Source organism: Camelus bactrianus, chromosome 1, assembly GCF_048773025.1.
Source record: "Camelus bactrianus isolate YW-2024 breed Bactrian camel chromosome 1, ASM4877302v1, whole genome shotgun sequence".
Classification (NCBI taxonomy): domain Eukaryota; kingdom Metazoa; phylum Chordata; class Mammalia; order Artiodactyla; family Camelidae; genus Camelus; species Camelus bactrianus.
In genome coordinates, this window is record NC_133539.1 from 111,592,864 (window position 1) to 111,615,937 (window position 23,074).

The 23,074-nt window shown below is 44.3% G+C and overlaps 1 protein-coding gene across 4 annotated transcripts in view; it reads right to left on the reverse strand.

Annotated features, from left to right (window-relative positions):
* LRRC3B (leucine rich repeat containing 3B) overlaps positions 1–23,074 on the reverse strand; it is an 80,274-nt gene that overhangs the window by 53,226 nt on the left and 3,974 nt on the right. The window contains exon 1 of one of the 4 annotated variants that reach the window (XM_045511233.2): positions 1,395–1,536. The exons of the other annotated variants lie outside the window; for them this stretch is intronic. The gene's annotated coding sequence lies outside the window, so the exon portion shown is untranslated. Of the gene's footprint in view, positions 1–1,394; positions 1,537–23,074 lie in introns of those variants that run through there. 4 annotated transcript variants of the gene reach the window in all.

Here is a 23,074-nt window from a genome sequence, read left to right on the forward strand (position 1 = left end):
TGGAAGCAAATCCTTCTGGAAACAGATTCTCTCACATTAACAATACAGGTGTATGCCGTGATAAAAACAGGCATGCTTGTGGACAAGAATGGGAAGGGGAAGGATCCAGAAAGACAAATGGAATCTACTTTGTAGTACTGTGATACTTATGGAGATGCTTTGTTTACTTTCCCTAGTGTTATTATAACTTTTTATGTTGTTATAATTTGTTAGTAGAATTGTAAACTTTTGAATAAAAAAAGCATGCAACTTTTTAAAAAAGTTGACTTAACAGCTCTAAAACATCTGTCGATTTTTTTTTTATACTCTTTGAATTGAGTGAGACAGAAAATAATGAGTAAGTTTGCAGAGGTGGACTTAATTTGCTACATGGACATCTGAAGCTGGCCCGTCCACCTTGTGCACAGTTGAGTCTGTGGACTAGAGGCTTCTCACACATCCTTCCCCAGGGGGGGCGTCTTTATTCTTGCAGAATCTGAGCCGACATCGCTCCCCCACCTCTCCGGAGCCCTGCATTAGGTTCCCCAGCTCTTCTGTGCTATTCCTTTTTCTCTTCCGCCCTACTTCACAGCTGTGCGGTGACATCCAACACTTCCCGGCGGCATATGCTGGCAGGAGCAGGTGCCAGAGCAGCAGAGAGGGTGAGAAATGGAGAGGATCCCACGAAGGGCTGGGTTCTGCCTCGCAGGCCCCAGCTCTCCTTCCTTCCTCACCCCGGGGACTGGGCGGGCCCAGGTGATCACACTGTTGCTTTCATTTTCGCATCTATAAAATAGCTTTTTGAGAATCCATATCGAGATAATCCATATTCAAGGGCCTAACTACAGTCAATTCTCACTATATGGTAAGTTTTTACTACCCTGCCACCTTCTGAGTTAGGTTTGCGGGTTAAAGTGATGGGTAGGTAAGTTGGGACAATGTTCCCTTTACTTCAAGAAAACCACATTCTTTAAGATAGGCAAAAGTTACTTCTGTAACCCATCTGAAGGGCTGTTCATTCTCCCCACTTTGGATGGGCTCCAGAGAGAAGAAGCGAAATGAAAGGTCTCTGTGGGATTTATTCTGATGCTTCTGTCATTCATTCATTCACTCACTCATTCATTCATTCATGCCTTCATTCATTCACTCAACAAATACTTGTTGAGCATCAACCACATGCCAGATGATCTGACAGGTGCCCAGGATACAGCATCAAAAAAGCGCATTTCCTGACCCCATGGAACCTGAGACTAGCAGAGGGGACACATTCTAACAAGGGAACACACACACCACCACACACACACACACACACGCTCATGTATAATGTATCAGGATGTGATAAACTCAATGGAGAAAAACTAACTGGGGTCAGAATGACGCAGAGCGGGGCAGGAGGAGGGAGGGGAGTGATTAACCTTGCAGGTGGCCGATGGAAAAGGCCTCTCTGGTGCAGTGGCATCTGTGCAGACCCTTCTCTGGAGACCTTCTTGGAAACTGTTCTTCAGGAAAACAAGCTCACTAATGCACAGGAATCCTTAGCATCGATGACTCTCCGGGTAAGCTGGTTTTAACATACCCCTCGGCTAGATGAAAAAAGGATGTTCAGTGATAATCACGGAACGGAACAAATCTATTTCATGTGTAAACTAAAATGTGCCCTCATCAAACAAAATCGTGTACTTGAAGTACCCAAATGTTAAACACAAATAAAAACCGTGAGCGGTCGCAGCGTATGACAGAAATACTGTAACTCAAGGTGTGTTCATTTTTACCACCATTGTGTTCTTGTTGTTTATTCCAAATCTATCATTTAAATGCAGCCATATCACAGGTGCTGGAGACGTGAGCTGTGCCTGAAGCAAGAGAAGGGTCCCAGGACAGCTCTGCCCTTGCGGAGCGGATGACTGAGGTCCTGTGAGCCGTCTGCATACGTGGGACTTCTCCAAACTGACCCCCACGTAGAATACAGAGTTTATTAAATAGTGATAATAATGTGTTAATTGGGAACTTATGAATATCATTAAAATTTAACAGTAACCACAGCAACACCTATTTTGGGGAGAAAAACAGTATTTTATCACTGACATTATTTAGAAGTGCCAGTGTTTGGTGATAATTACAAGCAGAACAATTCTAAGATCATTTTACAATAGTTTAAAATTCTCGGTGTGTCTGCTTTCGCCTGCCCCACCGCCCCCCAAGACATGCCACTGACAGGCTGAGATGGGTGACCCCTCTCCCCTCATTTCCAGATCTAGCATGATTCCTTCTTTCAAATATGTTTCATGCTGTTGTTCATGGATCTTTCAGAACCCGGAATACAACAGCTCATATCCTGAAAGTAAAGTGATCAGACACCATCGCTGAAGCTCAACAGAAAAGCTCATTTGACTCCTTAGAAACGGAAGCCACTCAGCCTTTTTGTTTATTAGAAAGAGCATCATCCCACTTTTGAGAGCAATTAACAGACATTACTAATACCTGAGATGTGGAAGCAGGCAAGCTAGGCAGTGACCAGGGGGTACACAGAGTTATCAGATGTGGTCTGGGACCTTAAGACATATAGTCTTGGACACAGCTTATAAAAGGCGAAAAACAGAGCTAATTAATTCAAGAGATAGAAGTTTACTTTAAAAAGGAGAGATTACTTTAATCAGGAGTGGTCAAGGAAAACTTCTGCTTGAGTATTTGACCCAGCTTTCAAAAGGATGCAGTAACACTGGGTAAGAAAAGAGGAAGAGGAGAGAGAAAATGTACAGTGTGCTGAAAGGTCAACCAACAGCTGGGACGATGGCACAACATGACACTGAGATGCACCACGACACAGATCAGGAGTAGAACGGGCCTTGGGTGGCCTTGAGCGCCTGGTGAAGGAATTTGACTTTATAAATAGCTGAGGGTCACCAACTGCTTTAAAGGAAGAGCTAACCCACTCAAAGTGGTATTTTCAAAACATGAATCTGGTGGCAATATAAAGTAAGAACTGACGTAGAAGAAGGGGTTTGTAAAGAAGGAACAAATCTGGTGCGTAAAGGCAAAAAAATGATAAAGACCTGAGCTGCGGAAATTCTCCTTCAGATACAATGGAAATGTACGACGTGAGACAAGGGGTCAAACACCACAAACTTAAAACTCTAGAGTTTGAGTTTATTTTTACTTGGAGAATATAAAGGTAAGAGCATGGGGAAAACAGTCACACAGCTGGCCTCTAGGAAAGCTGTCTTCAATGGAACGTCGTAGTCTTCTGAATCGAAGATGAAATACTCTGAACTGAAGAGTCCAGAAGAAACAGCATAGAGAAGTCAGAGGAACGCGGAATTCTCTTTGAACGTTAGAGCTCAAATGTTAGTTTCTCCACAAAAGCTAACACAAGCTCTCCATCCTCCAAAACAAGCAAACAAGTAAAAAGAGTCACTTGTCTAATGTTCAGGAGATTCTGTGTGGTGGTGGGACCCCCTCTCCCCGGGACAGCCTGGCCTTGAGTCAGACGCTGCAAAGTGAAACCCTGGGGCCCCTTCATAGGATCTGCCTTCTCTTTCGAACTCTTTTCTTGAACATGTAAGCAACTTCAATTGAAAAAAAATTTTAAAAGACACTAATGAACACCTACAAAACATCACAGACATAGTAAACAAACTTAACAATTATTCGGGGGAAAGGGGGTGAGAAGGGATAAATTGGGAGTTTGAGATTTGCAGATACTAACTAGTATATATAAAATAGATAAACAAGTTTATACTGTACAGCACAGGGAAATATAGTCAATATCTTGTAGTGACCTATAATGCAAAAGAGTATGAAATCGAATATATGTATGTGTATGGATGGCTGAAACACTGTGCTGTACACCAGAAATTGATATATTGTAACTGACTATACTTCAATACAAAAATTAAATTTTAAATTTAAAAAAAAGAAAAAAAGAGTTGCATTTTAATCCTCTGAGTGAGCTGTATTTCTCTTGTGCTAATTAATTCATCTCTCCTCTTTAAAGCTTCCTATAAGAACCCTTGAGGTCTCCAGAAAAGAAAAGTGCCCTGTTCTTATTTGTGAGTTGACTTAAGGGATAAGTGCAAATCTAAGAGAATTTTTATCCAGTCAATATATTTATCCTTATTACAGATAATTTGTTGATTTGAAGGCATAGTCCGTATTAGAAATTTGGTGTTCCAATTTTCATCCTAATTTAAGTCACTCAGATTAAAAAGTATATAATTAAAACATTCGTGCACCAAGCATCAAAATCCTTGTACTATATACTTTTATTTTCAGTGAATGTGAGCATTTATGTGAGGGTTCCTCTGTAGGTTTGCGAAAGAGGCCCCCTGTCCCAGGCAGCAGGCGGGGGAGAGGAACAGAGTGGTTGCTCATTTTCTGACTCAGTTTACCAAAATCATTACTAAAGAGAGCGACTATTCATTTTGAGAGCCACAGGTAATCCAGGATTTGGTTTTATTTTCTTCAACTAGAGATTTCAGTTTCCACTGAAACTTGAACCCCTTTTAAGGGCGTTCACCCTCTGAGACCAGCGCCGTTCATTGCCTGATTCAGTCTCTCTCAGGGTGATTTTCACGCTTCTGAAAAAACACATCTTGCCAAACATGCATAATGGACTGAGATTCTTGAAACTCCCTTCATGTCCCTCCACAATTCAAATCAAGCTCTTTCAAAGCCAATATACTGCATCTTGATTGAAGCCTGGAAAGGTTACCAATAGTAAAGGTGGAAAAGTCTCCACAAAAGCAGGTAGATGGAAGAAACAACCCTTACATGGCACCCAGGATGCGCCGCGCACAACCCTTACCAGACGCGCTCAGAGGCTCGTTTTGGCACTGCCCTCCTTGACCACAGCTCTGCTGTCTTGAAGGGACACAAGCTGTGGTCACCTCTGAGCCGAACCCTCCGCATTTATGTCCACCTCCCCCCCAAGCCAGGCACGTGATGTCATTTTCTTTAAGCCAGACTTGGCACAGGGAAGCGGTGTGTAGCTTGAATACTGGGCATCGCTGAAATGCTGCCCGCTCTGTGTGCTCTCAGCCCTGAAGCCGCACCTGTGAATGGCTTGCTGACCACCGATTTCTGAGCAGGAGGATTTTCCCTCTTGCTTTGAATCCCTCCAAGTTTCATTTGAAACTCCTGCTAATGAGATGTGTCAGGAGTTAAATCACATGCCAGAAATGCCAGATCTCCACGGAACAGTCTATAGTCATAGAGAATATACTCACGTTCTGCAAGAATTATGAAGAGGATGCCTTGGTCTGGGGCAACAGGAAAGGAGTGCTTCACAGACGAGGTAGGGAACACTTAATGATGTGTTATTTGCATAGGGTTTACAGTTTCCAAAGTACTCTCAGAAACCTGGTATCACCTCATCTTCGGAACAGCCCTGGGAAGCCCTTCCATCTCCAGTGGAGTTCCGGCAACTTCCATGCAACAAATACTTGTGGAGCAACGAGTATGTACCAGGAACTAGTTCACCCACAATAGTCAAGGCCTCTGAGCCCACGAAGCTCAGGGTGGACAGGACAGAAAATGAAAACAAACAAAGCCATCATCAAGGTAACTCGGGACAGTGAGAGAAGCCATGGGGAAGACGATCAGGGCAATGTGTCAGAGTGACCAAGATGCAGGGCTGCCCGGAGTGGTGACATCTGAGCCGAGCACGGGAAGCGGTGAGCAGCAAGCCATGGGGTGATCTGTGGGAGGGCTACCCCAGCAGCAGCAAGTGCACGATCAGCAGCTTTGAAGCAGGAATGTGCTTCCCCGTGCTCTGCAAACAGAACAAGGGCCAGCACGACTGACTGCAGCTGAGGGGAGGCTGGCGCGCAACCAAGCTTAAAGCAACAAGATGAGGGAGAAGCAGGGGGCGGGGCTCTTGTCTGCTGAGTGTTTACTCTGGGCCAGGCCTTGAGCCAAGATCACAGTTGTAAGTGGCGGGGCTGGGACTCAAACCAGGTTCTCTGACTCGAAACCCCTTATGTGTTATCTATCGTACACCGTGCTGCCTGGCCCACACCCTGCCATCTGGAAGGCCGGCTTTCGTGCACCTCGGTGGGATCGGGGGAAATAAAAGGAACGCTGATATTCTGAAACCTACATAGGATCCTTTACACCTCCCAGCCCATCTCCTGAGTGATTTTATATGAGCGACTTCCTTTTGCCCTGAATTTTAAAAATTGGAATTTCTCTAATGCTAAGCAATACTGTCTTTCCTGCCTATCCTTGGTGGCCTCTGGGCTGGAGTATCAGCTGACTGGTTCTACACTCTGGGATAAATTCAAGCACTGCAGATAGAATATAATTATCAGATGAAACTGGAAAGGTGACTGAAAAAGAAAAAATAAAACATATTTAATGCCTCCAGGAAATGAATCTAAATGGATCCTGGTAGGTGTTACAAGGAAGACGTAATAGAAGTTCTTTCCCCCACCCTCCTTTAAGCAAGTTTGAATATTCTCTGTGTCACTGCTTTTACATGAACTCAGATTGCTTTAGAAACCTGTCATAGTGAATTAGCAAAAGCAGCTAGTAACTCAGAGGGGTGCCGGGGGGGCATTACTGAAAATCGCTGGTTGGGAGTCTCCCTGAAGCATTATTCAGGGACGGTAACTCAGTTTCATCTCCACGTGTCAGTGTGAGCAAACGATGGGCTTGCTCTGTTTTTGGGGTTTAACTTTCTTAAAAGTCCACCATAAAGATGAAAAGGGCACAGAGAATGTCTACCTTCATCACCAAGAGAGTGAAGACAGGTGCGCACCCAGTCTCGGCCCCGCCCTGGGGTCGCTTGGCATGGATGAACCAGAAGCACCAGACCCCGGGGGGCAGCCCAGCAGAACAGTCACGTTTCAGAAGATCCTTGACCTTGACATCAGGGGAAACTCAAAGGCTGGGAGAATCAGGAATAAATAACAGAAACATGGAAAAAAAAAAAATTCCTCCCCGAGATGTTAACGATCGGTCATCTCCTTGGAGAAGCCACCCTATTGCCTCATCATCCTCCGTCTCATGTTACCCTCATAAACCTTCCTTTACAAGACTCAGCAAGTTCTGAAATTACCCCATCATCTCATTACCTGCTTAGCTGCTTCTATCCCTCCCACTCCAGAACATAATCTCCATGAGAAGTGGGATCTCAACTGTCTTCCATCAGCTCCTAAGAACAATGCCCGGAGGACAGTGGGCACTCAACGAAGATTTACTAAAGGACTTCTGAATTCACAACAATCTTATTACACCAGAGCAGAGGCTATTCTGTGTGGAACAGTATTGTCTCTAACAGCTGTAACAGTAAAGCCTGGGCAAACTAGAATCAAGGCAGCCACCCTGGACCACCCTTGGCTCTGCTGACCAGAGACCGGCTTTATGTCCAGTGGTTACGTGGAGGAGGGGATCTTAGCTGCGGAGCAACTGCAGGTCTCTGTGCAAGGTAAGGATGCTCCTCAGTCAGGTCAAGAAGAAAATGTAATCCAAATTCTCCACACTTAACTTCTTGATCGACATGATGAAAGTCTTAGATTATCTCTCAGATTTCTCTACTTTACAAGTTAATTTTTTCTGCAACTTTTTATTTTGAAATATTTTAAGTCTGAGTCTACCAAAAGGGTGCAAGAATTGCACAACAGGCCCTCTGGCTTGACCAGCAGTTAATACTCTGTCACATCTGCTTTCCCTCTCCTTGTACTTATGTAACTACGTATGTGTGCATGTACACATATGGGTCGATGTGTGTCTGTGTACATGGGCATGTACGTCTGCGTGTCTATGCATTTGCATGTTTTGTGTGCATATATATCTGTGTGTATGCGGGCACTATGAGTGTGTGTATGAGTGTATGTGAACAGATGTATATTTGGGCTTGAACTATTTGAGAGTTAGTTGTAGACACCGATGTATTTCATCCATAAATACTTCACCCTGAGTCCCCTATATGACAATTATCACACTCAGAAAATTTAAAATTGATAACTCCATCATTGTCTAATAAGCAGTTGGTTTTCAAATTTCTCTAAGTGTCCCAACATGTCCTTTATAACTTCTTATCTTTGATCCAGGGTCCAATCAAGGATCACACATTATATTTAGTTGCTAGACCACTTTAGTTTCCTTTAATCTAGAATGATTCTCCAGCCCTGTTGTTTTGTTTTGTTTTGTTTTGTTTTGTTTTGTTTTGTTTTGTTTTTTGGTGTTTTACGACATTGACATTTTTGTAAAATACAGGACTAGCTGTTTTCTAGAATTTCTCTTCATTTTAATTTGCCTAATTATTTCCCCCTAGTTAAATCCAGGTTAAAGTCTAACCTTTTAAGTGCCTCACGTGGCCAATATAAAGTAGATATAAAAAACTCAGGTCCCTATAAAGAATTTTTTACGATGAAATACCAAACCCATGAAGAATAAAAACATTTCTGACATAAGTATCAGGTAATACCTGATAAGAGAGTCTCCTTTTCTGAATGTGTTAAAAGCCTCATCAACACAATTAAGTCAGAGTTGCCCTCTTGTTAGTCATTCATACTACCTGCAAGAATGTTGCTACATTCAAGCTTTATCTGTATTAGCATTTATGCACTTTTTTAAAAATTCAAGATTACTTAATATCAGTATAAATGATTTAGCTATGCTTACTTTTTTTCTATACTGTCAAAGGATACATACAACCAAAAAAAAAAAAAAGTATGCCTATCTAAAACTACCTCCCTTAGCACACTGGGGTACTTGGGGACACACTGTAGAATGCGGTCAAACTGGTCTATGGGCGTGTGGACGTGTGCGTGTGTGTATAAGTACAGAGTTAGAGCAAAAGGCTTTCCCAAGAATTAAGGAAACAAGAAAGTGCCAGGGTTGCCAGGCCAAGCTGGGGACAACCTCCAAACAAGTGACAAGATCTGCAGCTCCTGAGAGATACAGCTGCTGTCCCTTGACATCAGGCTGATTGCCTCTATTCATTTCCCAGTCCTTCAGCAAAGACTGAAAATGGGGCCAGGAAAACGCTGCTCAGCAAACTCTGACACGGATGGAACCACTGTGTCTTCCAAAATATCACTCTTTGAGGTCTACAAAATACATGCCTTGGGTCGCATGATTCCTGATGTTTCACACCGTCTGCGTTTCCCGGATGAGGAGACCGAGGCTCAGAGATACTTGGGGGGTTGTCCAAGGTCAGGCTGGTGGAAACCAGGAACTTCACTCACAGCTTCAGATGTCAGTTCACTCCATTCCCCATGCTGAGGCCACAGCCTACGCAGCTATTTAGATTTAAAACCACCTACATATACACCATCCACATACAGAAACCGTATTTGTACACATGTAGGTAACATACACATACCCACATGCACGGTCACACTTCCTCCGTCAGTTCTGAGTCGTGTGGTCAGCTCCTCCGGCTCCTCCGGCAGGCGCAGCCTCCACTCCATCCCCCCCGATTCCAGCTGCCCTCTCTTCCCTCACTTCAGCCCTCATCGTTCCCCTGTGAGCCCTGCAGACCTACCTTCTGTAGATCTCACCAGCTCCCTCCCTGGTCCCTGCGCAGGGACTTTGCTCTGCTCCTCCACCTGTGCCCTTGCGGACCTCTGCATCCTGAGCACCTAACTCTGTAAGGTCTGATTTCTACAATAAATCCATTGTGCTGTGTCATCCATAATGGCTCTGCTCCCCTTCCCACATCCTAATTCATCCTGAGTCTTCAGGTGTCCTTCCCTTCCCCTGTCTGATGGAATATCAACAGTCACTTTCCTGAATCAACTCTGGGTCTCTGAGGCTCCTTTTTTAAAGCCATTCTCATCAATTCAAGACCCAGGTGCATATAACTCAAGTCTTCTTTGTGACCTCAGGGCACCCAGCACTCCACTGTGGTGCTCCATGACCTCAGTTTCCCGTAGATCTGGCTCTCCCTCCTATTTCTACAAGCTCTCACCAGTCAGAGACGGAATCCCATGATCTATATTTCTGTGTCCCCAGTCCCTGGGACAAATGCACACTTGTTAAATAACCTTAACCCAGAGGAGGCAGAATAAATATGGCATGTGGATTTCTAAATGTCAGGCACGGGGGTGGGGGCAAAGGGAGGCATAAGAAAGGATGGAATTGAAGAATTGCATATTTCTAAGCTGGAGGGGCTGCATAAAGGTTAAAGTCTTTACAGCTCACCAGGCATAAGAATTACTTCAGGACCTTGTTAAAAATGCAGATTCCTAACGCCACACTTTCAGACACTCTGATTTAGCTGGTCTGGGGCAGGGCCTACAACTCTCCAGGTTAATGAGACACAGGAGGTTGGCTCTTCAGAACAAATATGACAAACCTCTAGCAAAAAGAATACAGTCAGCGGAAGGATGCTTAGGTCAGTAGTTCTTAAATTAAACCGCTCTGAATCACTTAGTGGGGAGAGAGAGGGAAAGCAAGGAAGACTTCATAAAAATGCGATTTCCTGCGCCCTACCCCAAATTTTCAGAATCAGAACCAGAGGTACTAGGAGAGAGGTGGGCAACCAGTGGGGCTTAGAGTCAAGACACTCTACTCCTGTGGTCTGACTGCTCGGTCATCAGAACCTGGGGCAGAGGCACGAGCTTCCTGTCCCCACCGAATCTACCCTCTCCCCAAACCTTCCCTCCCGGAAGCAGCGACACAGGATGCCCCTGGATGCAGATGGTCGACAGTCATAAGCAGAAGCCCTAAGGGGGTTTGTATGAAAGATTCTAAAGAAGGGATACGGAGCTTTTGGAAAAATACTGGATTAACGAGAAGACTAAAAGAACTGATTCACAAAAAGGAAAAACAACTGGAGGGCCAAGCCTCTCGCCTTCATTTTTCCAGTTTCACTGTCCACACTGTGCCTCGGGACCCCTCTCCAACTGTTGCCCCATATAACCTTGACCTGCACCATCGAATATGGTGACCACCAGTCACATGTGGCCACCAAGCACCTGAAATGTGGCTAGCGAGACTGAGGAGCTAAAGGTTGGATTTTCAATGGGATTTATTTACATTTAAACTTAAAAATGAACATTCAGTGTAGTTATTGGAAAACATTTAAGTACATCTGAAACAACTTGGATGTGTGAGTCTGATTTTTCAACAGTAAATTTTATGAAATCTAAATAAAGGTCAAGTGTCTCCGAGGAAAATTCGGTGTCCAAAGTGCAAGGTGCTGTAGGTATAAAATACACACTAGATCTCAAAGACTCAGTGTGAAAGAAAATTTAATAAATATTAAGTTGCTTATATGTTTAAATGATAATTTTGGATATATTGGGTTAAGTAAAATACATTATTTAAACGAATTTCACCTTTATCTTTTTACACGTGTAGTGTGACTATTAGGAGATTTTAAATCACCTAAGAACCTAGCATTGAAGGTCTACAGGACAATGCAGTTCTACTCAAGACTGCACAGACTGTGATCCTGGATATTGTCACTAAATATGTTGAAGCCATCTTGGAATGTGACTTTACAGAGTGACATAAGTGTATAAAGTTGTCACCCTAGAGAACTAGAGACTGACTCCAAGGATGCTATCATTTCGGAAATGTAGTCTTTTCTGGATCTCATCCCTACCCCACCTCCACCGTGATAGAGCATCCTTCAGGGGCGTGGACCAGTCCCTTCTGAAAAGAAGCCTGGGGCTTCTCAAGTCCAATCTGATGTCTCCACACCCTGATCACCCTCTGTATTCAGCAGCCTTACCTCAAATGGCTTTGGCTTATTTCAAAACACCAGACCCACCCTGAAACACTTTAAGAATTAACATTGATGAATATATTCAAAATATTATACTACTGGCTCTCAAAGAAGGTCCAGCACTATTTTGAATAAAGTCGACGGCATCTCTCTCCAAAGGGACCAGTTATGAAGCCAACCTCAGTCTTTAGGTTAAATTCTGGCATGTTTGTGAAATAAACTACCAAACAGAAAACGACGTTCTTTTATAATCCTTTCTAACGGGTCTCGTCCATCTGAAAACCGCTTTGGTTATTCTCAGGTGTTCACTCACACCTTGAGGCAGAGGTTTTTAACTCAAGGTCCACACCCACAGTGTGGCCATGGCTAAAATACAGAGGACCACAACAGTGGAAGGTCTTTTCTGATTTTTTTCTCCACTGATCTCCACCTGGATTTAAGCATTTCCTTCCATTTTAAAGGCCAGCAACAAAGTACTTTATTATTATCGGTACCTATGATGTCACCACAGCTTTTTTTTTTCACATGAAAACACCGTTGTTCCAGAAATCCTGAAAATATCATTTATGCACATCATGACTTTAAAATCATGATAGTTAATTCTTCCTGACCATAGCCCTTCATAATATACAGAGGAAAACTCTTGGTCAGTTTCTAATGTGGTAGTCATTCAATGCATTCTCTACCTAGTGATCCAGACTTCTAGGATGTTTTATGGTCTTACCTATCTACACCTGCTTCTCCTTCATGGACACGTGTGGAAAAAAGTCAACCATTTAAATTATTTGTTACAGTTTTGCAAACATGGACAGTTCAAATGAGAATGTTGGATTACTTATAAGTTAACACTGTCTTTGGAAATATGATAGGCATGTGAGTTACAAGTCTATACCAGGCAAGTTCAAGCACATCTGATGAGTAAGCTAACTATTAAAGTGTGTTATTTAAAGTCATTTTTAAAATACTGATGACAGATCGGACAGAGAGAGAGGTCGTGCATAATGTTAACTTCTGTGAAAGTCAGTGTATCTGTGTATTTTTTTGTTGTTGTTCTTTCTAATTCTATGTACTTTTTACATTGAAAAATGTTTTTACACTTTATTTAAATAAATTAAAAATATGAATTTTACATAAAAAATAAGAAGGGATACATAGGTTTCACTAGACGGCCAAAAGGATACATATCAAGAAAAATGGTTAAAACCCCCAAACTAAGCATTCTGTTCCTAATCCAGGGCCCTGAAAAGCCACGTGTTCTTGACTAAAGACACCTGCTCCTTGTAGACTCCACACTGTTACCTAGAGCCGCACATGGTCAGGCTCACACTGCTTACGCCACCCACCACCAAGTATAAGAAAGTTTCTCTGTACTCCTCCTCTGTTACTGTCAGCACAAAGAAATGGTAGAGAAAGGAAGATGACTTTTTAAAGAAGCGATGGTATACAGCTTCACCCAAGAAAGCCCTGGAAGCTGGTGATGACAGAGATTTTAGAGCCTGGGAAGCAAACAGCAACTTCCTAGCGACTCAAATACCATTAATTTCTCTTGGAACCCAGTTGGCTCTTCCACCTTCAATATGAAAAGTGATTAAAGTTTTGCCTGTTATTACTGAAGCTATTTCCCTCCATCAGTTGAGTCCCATATGGATGTATATTTAGAAACTCCACAGCACCTTCCAGTTCAGAAGGAAGTTTAGCAGGGCTGACATAGGAAAACCAGGCAAGGGAGAAGAATGTGATGCATATTGGAGGCCTGCATTTCTCAGCACTGTTGACCCAACATTGAGAAACACCCCTGGCATAAAAACAATGCTTTTAGAAATTGTATTCTTTTTTTTTTAAACGCCAAAACCAAGATTCAGCCCACAATTTAATATTGTCGATACATGTTCCTCGTCACACGACCGGCACGCCAACTGCTACCTAAGCCGTTCAAGCTCCTCAAATCCCACACCCACACACGCTGAACTCATCTGCTCCCAGATATGAATAAAGATGAAGAGCATCTTGAGGAAATAGCTCTTTCATTCTCAAATGGCAAAAGCCATGGAGCAAACTGCTCACAGTGTCTGCGGAATTTCTCAGAGGAAGGAAAGACCCCCTAAAGCCACCATTTTGTCAGAAAAGACATCACATCCTTCTCTGGCCATCTGCCCACTGGATATTTTAAATTAAAAAGGACCTCAGAAGTCCTTTCCAATGTTGCGGTTCTATGATTCTCTTATAAAGAAATGATTTTTCTTTGCTATTTTACTAAACTTAGGTTTTGGGAGGTCAGCAGCCCAGCGCGGCATCTCTTTACGGAGAAGAGTTGTAGGAGACCCTACGAGGTGTGAGTTGGTAAACAGTGCAAGCTATTAACAGCTTCTTCTCTAAAAGAATTTATTTTTCCTTCATCTCAAGCCACAATTGAAGGAAATCTCCAACACTCAAATGAACTTTTCAAATGTTTGCTTATAAATTGGAGGTTTTCCACTCCATGCATTAGTATTTATTCATTCTTTCATTCAATAAGTAGCTACTGAGGGCCTACTGTGTGCCAGGTTGGTGGCGAGCATCAGATACGGCGGTATGAAAAAGGTACATCTCTGCTCAGAGATGTTGCACAAGGTGGCTAGGTGCCTGGCTAAGCTATGGCGACTTCTGTCTTGGTCGGCTCAGGCTGCCGTGACAAAATACCATAGACGGAGTGCAACAGGAATTAATTTCTCCCAGTTTTGGTGACTGGAGGTTCAAGATCAAAGTGACAGCATGGTCAGTGTCTGGTGAGAGCCCTCTCCTTGGGTTGCCGAAGGCCGTGCGCTTGCTGGATCCTCACATGGCCTTCCGATGGGGTGTGTGGGTGAAACAAGAGGAGGCAAGCTTTCTGCTGTCGGCCCCACCCTCCTGACCTCACCCCGACCTAATCACCTCCCAAAGGCCCCATCTCCAAACACCATCACACCTCCTTCACAGCAAATGTGCTATTTTACCTCTGTTAATTCAACAGACCTAACTGCTTCAAATCCACCTCAGAAGAGTAGGTTGTTGGCTTCTCTGGGGTTTGGCTCCTGCAGTGGGTTGGGGGGGGGGGTCAGGGTCCCAGACACCAGCAGGGGTGAGAGCTCCTGCAGCATCTCACAGCTCAGTCCTGAGGGCCCAAGAGGCTGAGGGCTTGGAGGAGAGTGAAATGGCCTCTGACACCCAGGTCAGCTCCTGCAGCAGGGATCCCCGTAGTGAAGCCAAAATCCAGGTAAGTCACAAATCCTTCCTTCAAGGCCTGTCTGCAGCTCTAACGCTTCTCAACATCAAGTTCAATCAGGCAATACAATGAAACAAAAATAACACAAAATAAGAATAATACCCAGATTCACTGTATTATAATAAGCCTGAGATGTTCACAAAGCTGCAATTACAGAGTGCTTTCAACCAGGCCTGATGAAGTAGGCTGGGTGCTCCTCCACCTCTCGGCCGTAGAAGCCAGCATCCACCAAGCTCAACCCCTCAACTGGAAATAATTCAGCTCTTCCAAGGTCTGATCACTTCTTAAAAGCCTGCACAATCGCAGGCAGCCTGGAATGGAAAGGGAGTAAAAGAGGGGAAATTTCACCCATGTAAGTGCAAATCTAGACATGACCCCAACTAACACCCAGGGCGACTGACCTATCAGAGAATCACCCCCCCGCCCCCCGCAAGCAAACAATCAACACACACACCACATGGCGGCTGGGTGCACCGTTTCCCCTTGATCTTGAATCCATGCAGAAGCAATCAATAGCTCTTAGCTGGGTCTGTGACATCCAGACTTCCACAACGGAATGTCAAGCTCCTAGTGATGTTTTCAACAGAACGAAGGGGGAGAACACACTCCTACATGTCTCTTCCCCCATCTACTGTTAAAATTGAAGAGGCAAGTGAGGATATTCGGGTGTCTCTGGGTGAACTGAAATCAGGCTGGGGCTGTCCTGAGTACCGCTCGGCCACAGCACACAGGGCCTAGGGACAATTCGAATTGGTTCTTTGCAAGGGCTTTTAGCTCCTTACAGCAAGGTATGTAGGACAGGGAACAGGAGAGCCATCTGGCAGACAGCCAGGGCTCAGAGCCCTGGGGTGACTCTCACGGTGGCCACACAGAGACTGGCCGGATCACATTCAAAATCAGAAATTCCAACTGCAGGCCTTAGCTTGGCACAGCTTGGGGATGGAGAGTCCCACTCTCCAGCAGGAGCCTGAAGACAGCCTCTGGATGTGCTTTGTTTTGTTTATTTTTTAAATTGAATTAGCTTTACCATTAAACATTAGGAGCTTCCACAGTAAAACCTAGATTTCTGACTTTGGGGGGAAAATCCGAAGCTCAAACCTGCAGCGCTTGTGCAGGCAACAGGAAGGCAGAGCTAGCAGGACCCTGAGCTCGCTTCCCCGGGGATCTTGTGCCACCTGAATATGATCAAGGACTCCTCTCCCTCCATGATCTCATGCCTGGCTACACAAAACCCTAGCAGAGCATGCCGGTCCCTCTTCTGGGCCTGTGCTCACGTGACTTGCCTTCTCCCGAGATGCCACCATCAGGCTTGCACGGTTGGTGGGTATATGTAATCAGTCTTTCGAGATTCAGTTCAAATGCCCCTGGCTCCAAGAAATCAATTCTGATAACCTTGCGAGAACTAACCAGGCTTTGTTCAAGACTCTTAAACATTATCTTGTGCTTGTTTTACTGAACCTCTTTTCATATGTGCTGTGGACATAATAAGCAATCAATAATGTTATGATCAATACTAATAACAAATACTAAAATAGTGGTAAAATAAGATTGTGCCAGACACTATTCAAAGCACCTTATACATATGGTAAGCCTCACTTAAGCCTCACAATGACCCATTATTATACCCATTTTACACAGAGAAAACTGAGGCATATTAAAAGTTAGGAAATTTTCCCAGATTCACTCACTCAGCTATTAAGGGGCAGAAGAGGAATGAGAATAGAGTCTGGCTACCTTTGGATGAGTTGGTGGATGAAGAGTAAGACAGAATGAAGGGAGGGACAGAAGAAGGGAAAGTGAGCGAGAAGGAGAGAGTTCATTTGTCTGATGAACTGTCAGGAGTCGAGAATGGCGAACGGGGCAGGGGCAGCGGTGCGTGCTAGTAAATTTTAACAAGAGACACTCCAGGGAAAAAAAAGGCATTGCTTTATAACATCTGTCAGTTTCTGTGGTGTAAATGCCGCTACCATACCAGATTTCAAGCTACAATATGATATCACTGAGCGCAGAGTTGAGAGAAGACACGTGAACCCTCGTCAGTACTAGCCAGTACTAACACACCAGCTCTAACACATCGGGGCGTAGGTGTGCCAAGGAAAACGTCAGATGGAGAGACAGGTGGGACCGGGTGATGAAGGACCTATTAACCCGTAATAAGGATGTAATCCTCTGAGATGCAACCAGGAGTCACTTGAAAGTTTTTAGGAGGGAGTGACATGATTATACGGTTATAAGGAGTTAGACACAGATGAGCACACAGTCGAAATGTTCGGAACTCCTCCTCCATCTTTCCTACGCCCTTCCTGAGTGATGGTCATTGCTGCGAGGAAAGTTATAGAGTGTTCCAGTCCTTTCCTACTCTGTCCCTTGGCCTGCTGGCTGTAATCCCTTCCACCTCCCCACTCCCACCCCCTGACTCTAGTCACAGAGCCTCGGGATTGTGGAGTGTCTCCATCTATCCTTATTGGATCTGTGGTACACAAGGGCTGGAAGGCCTAAGCAAAGAAGTCAGAACCAGCTTGAAGAGGAAAACCATCATCCGGAGCGTAAATAAAACAATGCCTCTGGAAGCCACTGCACTGGGAGGGGCTTTCGAAACCATCTGGCTTCCAATCATCCACTTACTGGGGAAGTCATCTTAACCAGTCCAAAGACACAGAGCTGGTTAGGGCCAAAGCTGGAACTAGAACCCAGGGGCTTGGCTCCCAATCAAATATTCGATATATATTTCTGAGAGGCTGCATCCCCCTTGCAAAGTCAAAAGCTTTCCTGGAAGAGCCTTTTATTCTTCTAAGCAAGTTCCACATCACCCACAGAACAGAAAGAAACACCGTGATCTCCAGGAGCAGGGATGCCCTGTCACCTTCCCCCAACACGGGACAACACGAGCCGCGTGCGTAGGGAACACTCCAGGCCCTCAGGCCCTCGCCATCACTCAAGGCCTTGCTATCCAGTTTAACCATTCTCCAGATTCTGGTCTTTTCCGGTGGGTCTCCCTCCATCTGCCTGCACTGAGGCCACTTTCTGATCAGTAGGAACTGGGCAGGGAAAGGAAAGAAAACTTTCAAAGCTATTGTGGGAGCTCTGCTTTAAAAAAACAAAAATTGAAAAGAAAAGAAATAAAAATGTTGGAGAAGCTGAAACTTTCGGCTGAAGTGCAGCGTAGTCTCATAATTCAACCTCACTTGAGGCTGAAGTTGGCCAAAGCGCCAGGACACCCGGCCAAGGCGGCCACCGGGAGCTGAAACGCCGGCCAGCGTTCACCCAGCCGGGAGCCAGAGGCTGCGGCCGCTCCAAGGAAGCGCACCTCCCAGCTCTTACAACGGCGTCCCTCGGCCTGGAGGGGGCCCTGACAGGTGACTTCTTTCAGCGAAAGTTGGTGTCCACTTCCCCGAGCCCATCAGTATCCAAGGCCACGACCCCTAAGAACAGGGCGGATGACGCCAACTCTTTGCACCAGGGAAGTGAAAACTGATCCGGGGAAAGAGACCCCAGAGAGGTGACAGTGGCGGAAAGGACCTTAACGACGTTCCAATTTGCCAGGCCCGTCCCAGTTCACACCCACTTCTTAAGAGTGACAACCCCACTCCATTTCATTCTCAACAGTACCCCGATTAGGGACGACACATTCCCCTAGTCACAAGTGTCTATCAACAGGATTCAAGGAATCCGTGAACTTGAACGGAAAAAAAGCCACAAATCTGTTTTCTAACACTGCACTACAATTTAGCATTTAATTCTATTGCAAATGCAGGCCACAACACTTACACGCCAAGAGCAGTACCCGTGACAGTGTCACCAACCCAAATTGGACATTTTCCTGTCACAGCGCGGGTCTGCAGGCACCTCACAGCGGCATTAAGCTCATCCCTGCTTCAAAACGGCGGTGCCCACAGGTTGGAGCTTGTTGGGCACCCATGAGGTCACAGTGGCTTACATACTACATATAATTATCTCAATAAGGTTTCTGTTATAATCTAATGTATTGCAATTTATACATTTAAACACATCCTTCTAGGGTCTCTAAACTTGTCAGACTGGCAAAGGGCGCCAGGGCATAATTCAGGTTAAGAGCCCTTGGTCTGGTGATTGAGAAGCCGCATTAACCAGGGGCAGGGAATGTGGGAAAGCATGCCTGCCCGCTGGCTGAGGGCTGAGCCTACCTTTGAGGTGAGCTAGACCTTGAGGAATGATTTAGGTGCATTATTTTTAACTTGTACGCCTCTCCTTCAGGCCCCTATCACTCCCATTAGCTCTCTCCGTCTTCTCTTATTTTTATGCCTTTTTGTCTTATCTTTCGAGGTTGGCTTATACCAAATATGCCTTAGTCTTCCCGGGCTAACTGCTGGGTCCTCTTCCTTTGGGTGGTCTTGTAATAGAGGAGAACAAATCTGACTCCATATATTGGATCTGTTCCTTTAGTTTTGACCACTGTGCCCTGTTTTCTAGGCTCAGTCTTGCTGGCTCTGCACCTTTTGTAAAACAATGTTGCCTTTAGCCTGAAATACACAGGAGAGCCTATTCTCGGGGCTCTGACCTTTAAGGATGTTAGCATTTCTGCACTTATACAGAGATGGCAAGTTGCAAAACAGAGAATAACCTTTGTCTTGTTGGAGGTTTACAGGGACACCATGGCCTGACCCACGTGGACGGCTGCAAGAACAAAGAATTCCTGCAGCAAGAAGTTTGCAACAACCAGCCACACCCCCTCCCCTGGTTTTTTTTGTATAAAAGGAGCCTGTATTCTAACTTGAGTAGGATGGTTCTCCAAGACATTAGACTGCCATTCTCTTGGTCTGCTGGCTTTCCGAATAAAGTCGCTATTCCTTGCCGGAACACCTCATCTCCCGATTTACTGGCCTGTCATGCGGCGAGCAAAAAAGAGCTTGGACTCAGTAGCAGTCCGTTTACCCTGACAGCTTGCCCCTCTTGCCTCCTCTTCCTGCCTACCTCCACCTCCACTGCTTCTCTGCTGCCTCTCTCTTGGGCCTGTGACGTGGCTGGCTACCCACCATCCCTCTTTCATGGGTCTTGAAGCCAATGCTTCGGGCACCAAGAGTCTACACCATACCTTCCACTAGGGGAGCATATTAATTTTGTTTATAGGAAGTGCTTTTGAGAAGCAACGAAAAAACAGACTGACTGACCACCCAAATAAACGACCACGAAACACCCTGTGGAAAGAGACTATACCACTTTGCCAACCCAGGCTTAAATAGAATTTGTAGGAAGGATGAAAAACATTCCTGCTTGATAATCCCTCATGAGCAGACGGCTGAGGAAGGTCAGCAGACTGGGCCGGGATTCTTCTCAGAGCATAAATCCCCAGGGTAGCCAAGGCAAGTAGAATGCTTAGTCACCACTAACAGGGTGAGCCCTCTGTAGGCAGGCCCTAGCAAGGGCTGCCTTCCCAAACCAGAGCTGAGGCTGGAGCCCAAGGGGAGAAGCCAGTGCGACTTCATGACCTTTGTGCTTTAGCTCCGGACAAATAAACACTGTTCTTTCTCCCTGCCTTCACCAGGGGAGATATTTGTACTGAAACAGCTCTCTCCCAGCAAGGTACTGATGACTTATACGCAGACTGAAAATTCTATCAATGACCTAAAAAAGAAAGGAAGAAAGAAAGAAGAGATTAAAAGAAAAAGAAAGAAAAGAAAAGAAAAAGAAAAGAAAAGAAAAAAAAAAGAATAGAAAAGAAAAGAAAAGAAAAGAAAGAAAAAAAGGAAATCAAATTGAATTTGAAAACATACTTAGTTTTGTCAAGAATTACTCCATGCTTAAGAATGACTCACAATATTTTATTTTTTTATGCTTGTCTCCATTTTACTTCTAACAAAAGGCACAAATGCTTTTTCAAAAACTGTCTAAAAGTGTAGTGACCCTTGTACTAGACAAGTGTTACCATAAAAAGCAGCCGAGAGAGCTTAGGATAAATTTGAAACCATAAATTTTATAAACTTAACTAATTGTTCATTTATCTGCTTGAAAAAAAAAATCTTGTTTTCATCAGGGTGGTTCTTTTTCACTATTTATTCATTTGTTTATTTTAATTGAATTTTACAGCTACTACTATTAATTTCACCACTTTGGGAAAATACATTCCAAATCTTGAGAAGGCTGCAGACTTCATTTTTACGTACAATGGACATTTCTTACGTCATGCATTAATTCACTAAGTTTTTATAAAGAATATATAGATACATACTAGTCTGTCAGATAGAAGAGCATCAACCACTTGTAGAACACAGCTCATCAAAGCCACAATCTGAAGATAAAATACTAAATTTATTAATCTTATGGGTTAATCTACTTAAATCTCAAAATAGATTAAGATATTATATTTTTATTTAAAATAAAATCCATGAGGGAAAAGCATCTCAGGTTTTACTTGGTAATATCTTCTTTTTCTTTTTCCTCCTGTCCTCTTCTTCAAATTCCACAGATCCTTACTATTTGGCTTCTCCTGTTATTAAAAGTAGGTCAAGATCAGATGCTCTGGTTCTTGATGATTTTTTATATTTAAATCTCTAACCAAAACTGAGAATTTTAATTCATACGATGTATTGCATAAAAATATTTATTCCTTGTATTCTGAATAAAAAGGTTTCATTTTTTCATAACCTTGTCCCAGACCATGTTGCTTAACAGTAATTGTTATTCTGTCAACAAACGCGTATTTATATGATTTAAGATAAATACACCACCAAAGAATTGTCCCAGCGGAAGTGCTGTGCGGGCCCTTTAACGCTACACCACACGGGAAAAGGGAAGTAAGTGGAGGATATGGACGACATACGTGGGGTAAGGGTACAGCTAACTCCACTATCACCCCTGCAAAGCTAGCAATTGGGAACCAGAACATCTGCCCAGGTAGAAACGGGTTTTCCTTCATTTGGTCCCTCACAGAAGACCATTTCTCTCGGCTGCTGCCACACCTGATTTCAGTGTCACGTCCTTTATTCTCTGACACTGCTGCAATCCGGCTAACGCAGACCCTCTGCCTCAGAAGATCACCCTTCTGGGATGACCTGATGTTTAGGGCTCTCCCTGAGGAGTGGGGCAGCTGTCTGTATTTTCTTCTCTACTTACATAAAGACAATACGTATTGCTAATGAATTCTCTAGAAAGTGAATGCTTCCCTTGAGATAACTCAGATTCAGATCAGTCAGCCCAATATGGGTGGCAAGACTGAAGAGGCAGGTAAGAGAGGAAGGGGGAAGACGGCATCTCTCAGGCACTCTCTCCTGGGCCATCTCAGCCACACCAAAGCCCTTTGTCAGCCAAGCCCCCAACCCATGCCTCACCCTCACCCCCTTCCTCCTTCACTACCCCTCCCCCATCACCGCCTGGGGGCCTCTGGCCTGGCCTGTCACAGCATCAGGGATAGAAATCCTGTTCCAGGTGACAGAAAAGGCAACAAGTCTCCACCATCTGCCTGGAACTCCCACCCACCCTGCCACGATGTGATTCTGAGAAACAGGCTTTTCGAAGTTCTCCCCCTCTGCGTTTCCTCTAGCTGACTTTTTGTTGGTTCAACTCCGGGGTGGGGGGGGGACATGTAGTACTGTGGCTACAGAGACAAGACAGAGAATGTTCTTAGAAATCAGAATTCTGTCCTACGAGAATGCCTAGGGGCACATGGAATCCCTAAACTGCCAGACCAAGTCTCCCCTGCAAAGGGGCTCAGTAAGCGAGATGGTAAAGAACTATCATTCCCCTTTCTGAGCCCCAAGTATGTCTACTTAGAAAGATGTTGGCTTATCTCAGATTTATATCAGCCTAAACTTTAACCCAACGGTCAGAAGCCAGAAGAAATAATCCCAAATCATTTCATTGTATTCAAAAGGATTTTTCCCTCTGACGCAGTACATTTTTTCTGATTTTCACAAATGCTTGGGGGTGGGGCAGGACAGCGCCTCTCCACTTGACGGGGGACTTGGCTGAAATGGTTCAGAATCCATTTCATTTCATTTAGAATAATCTAAAGGGTTGCACAGTTAATTTTTTATTCGAAGGTTTATAAATATTCTGCTGTAATTTTTTTCAAAAGAGGCACATACTTGTGGTGGTTCATCCACTGTATGATCGTCACCTTTTCTGGTTATGCTGAACAAGGCATTTATGAAAAATGAGCAAAATCGTCTACTTTTTTAAATAAACAAGTTTTTCCCTAA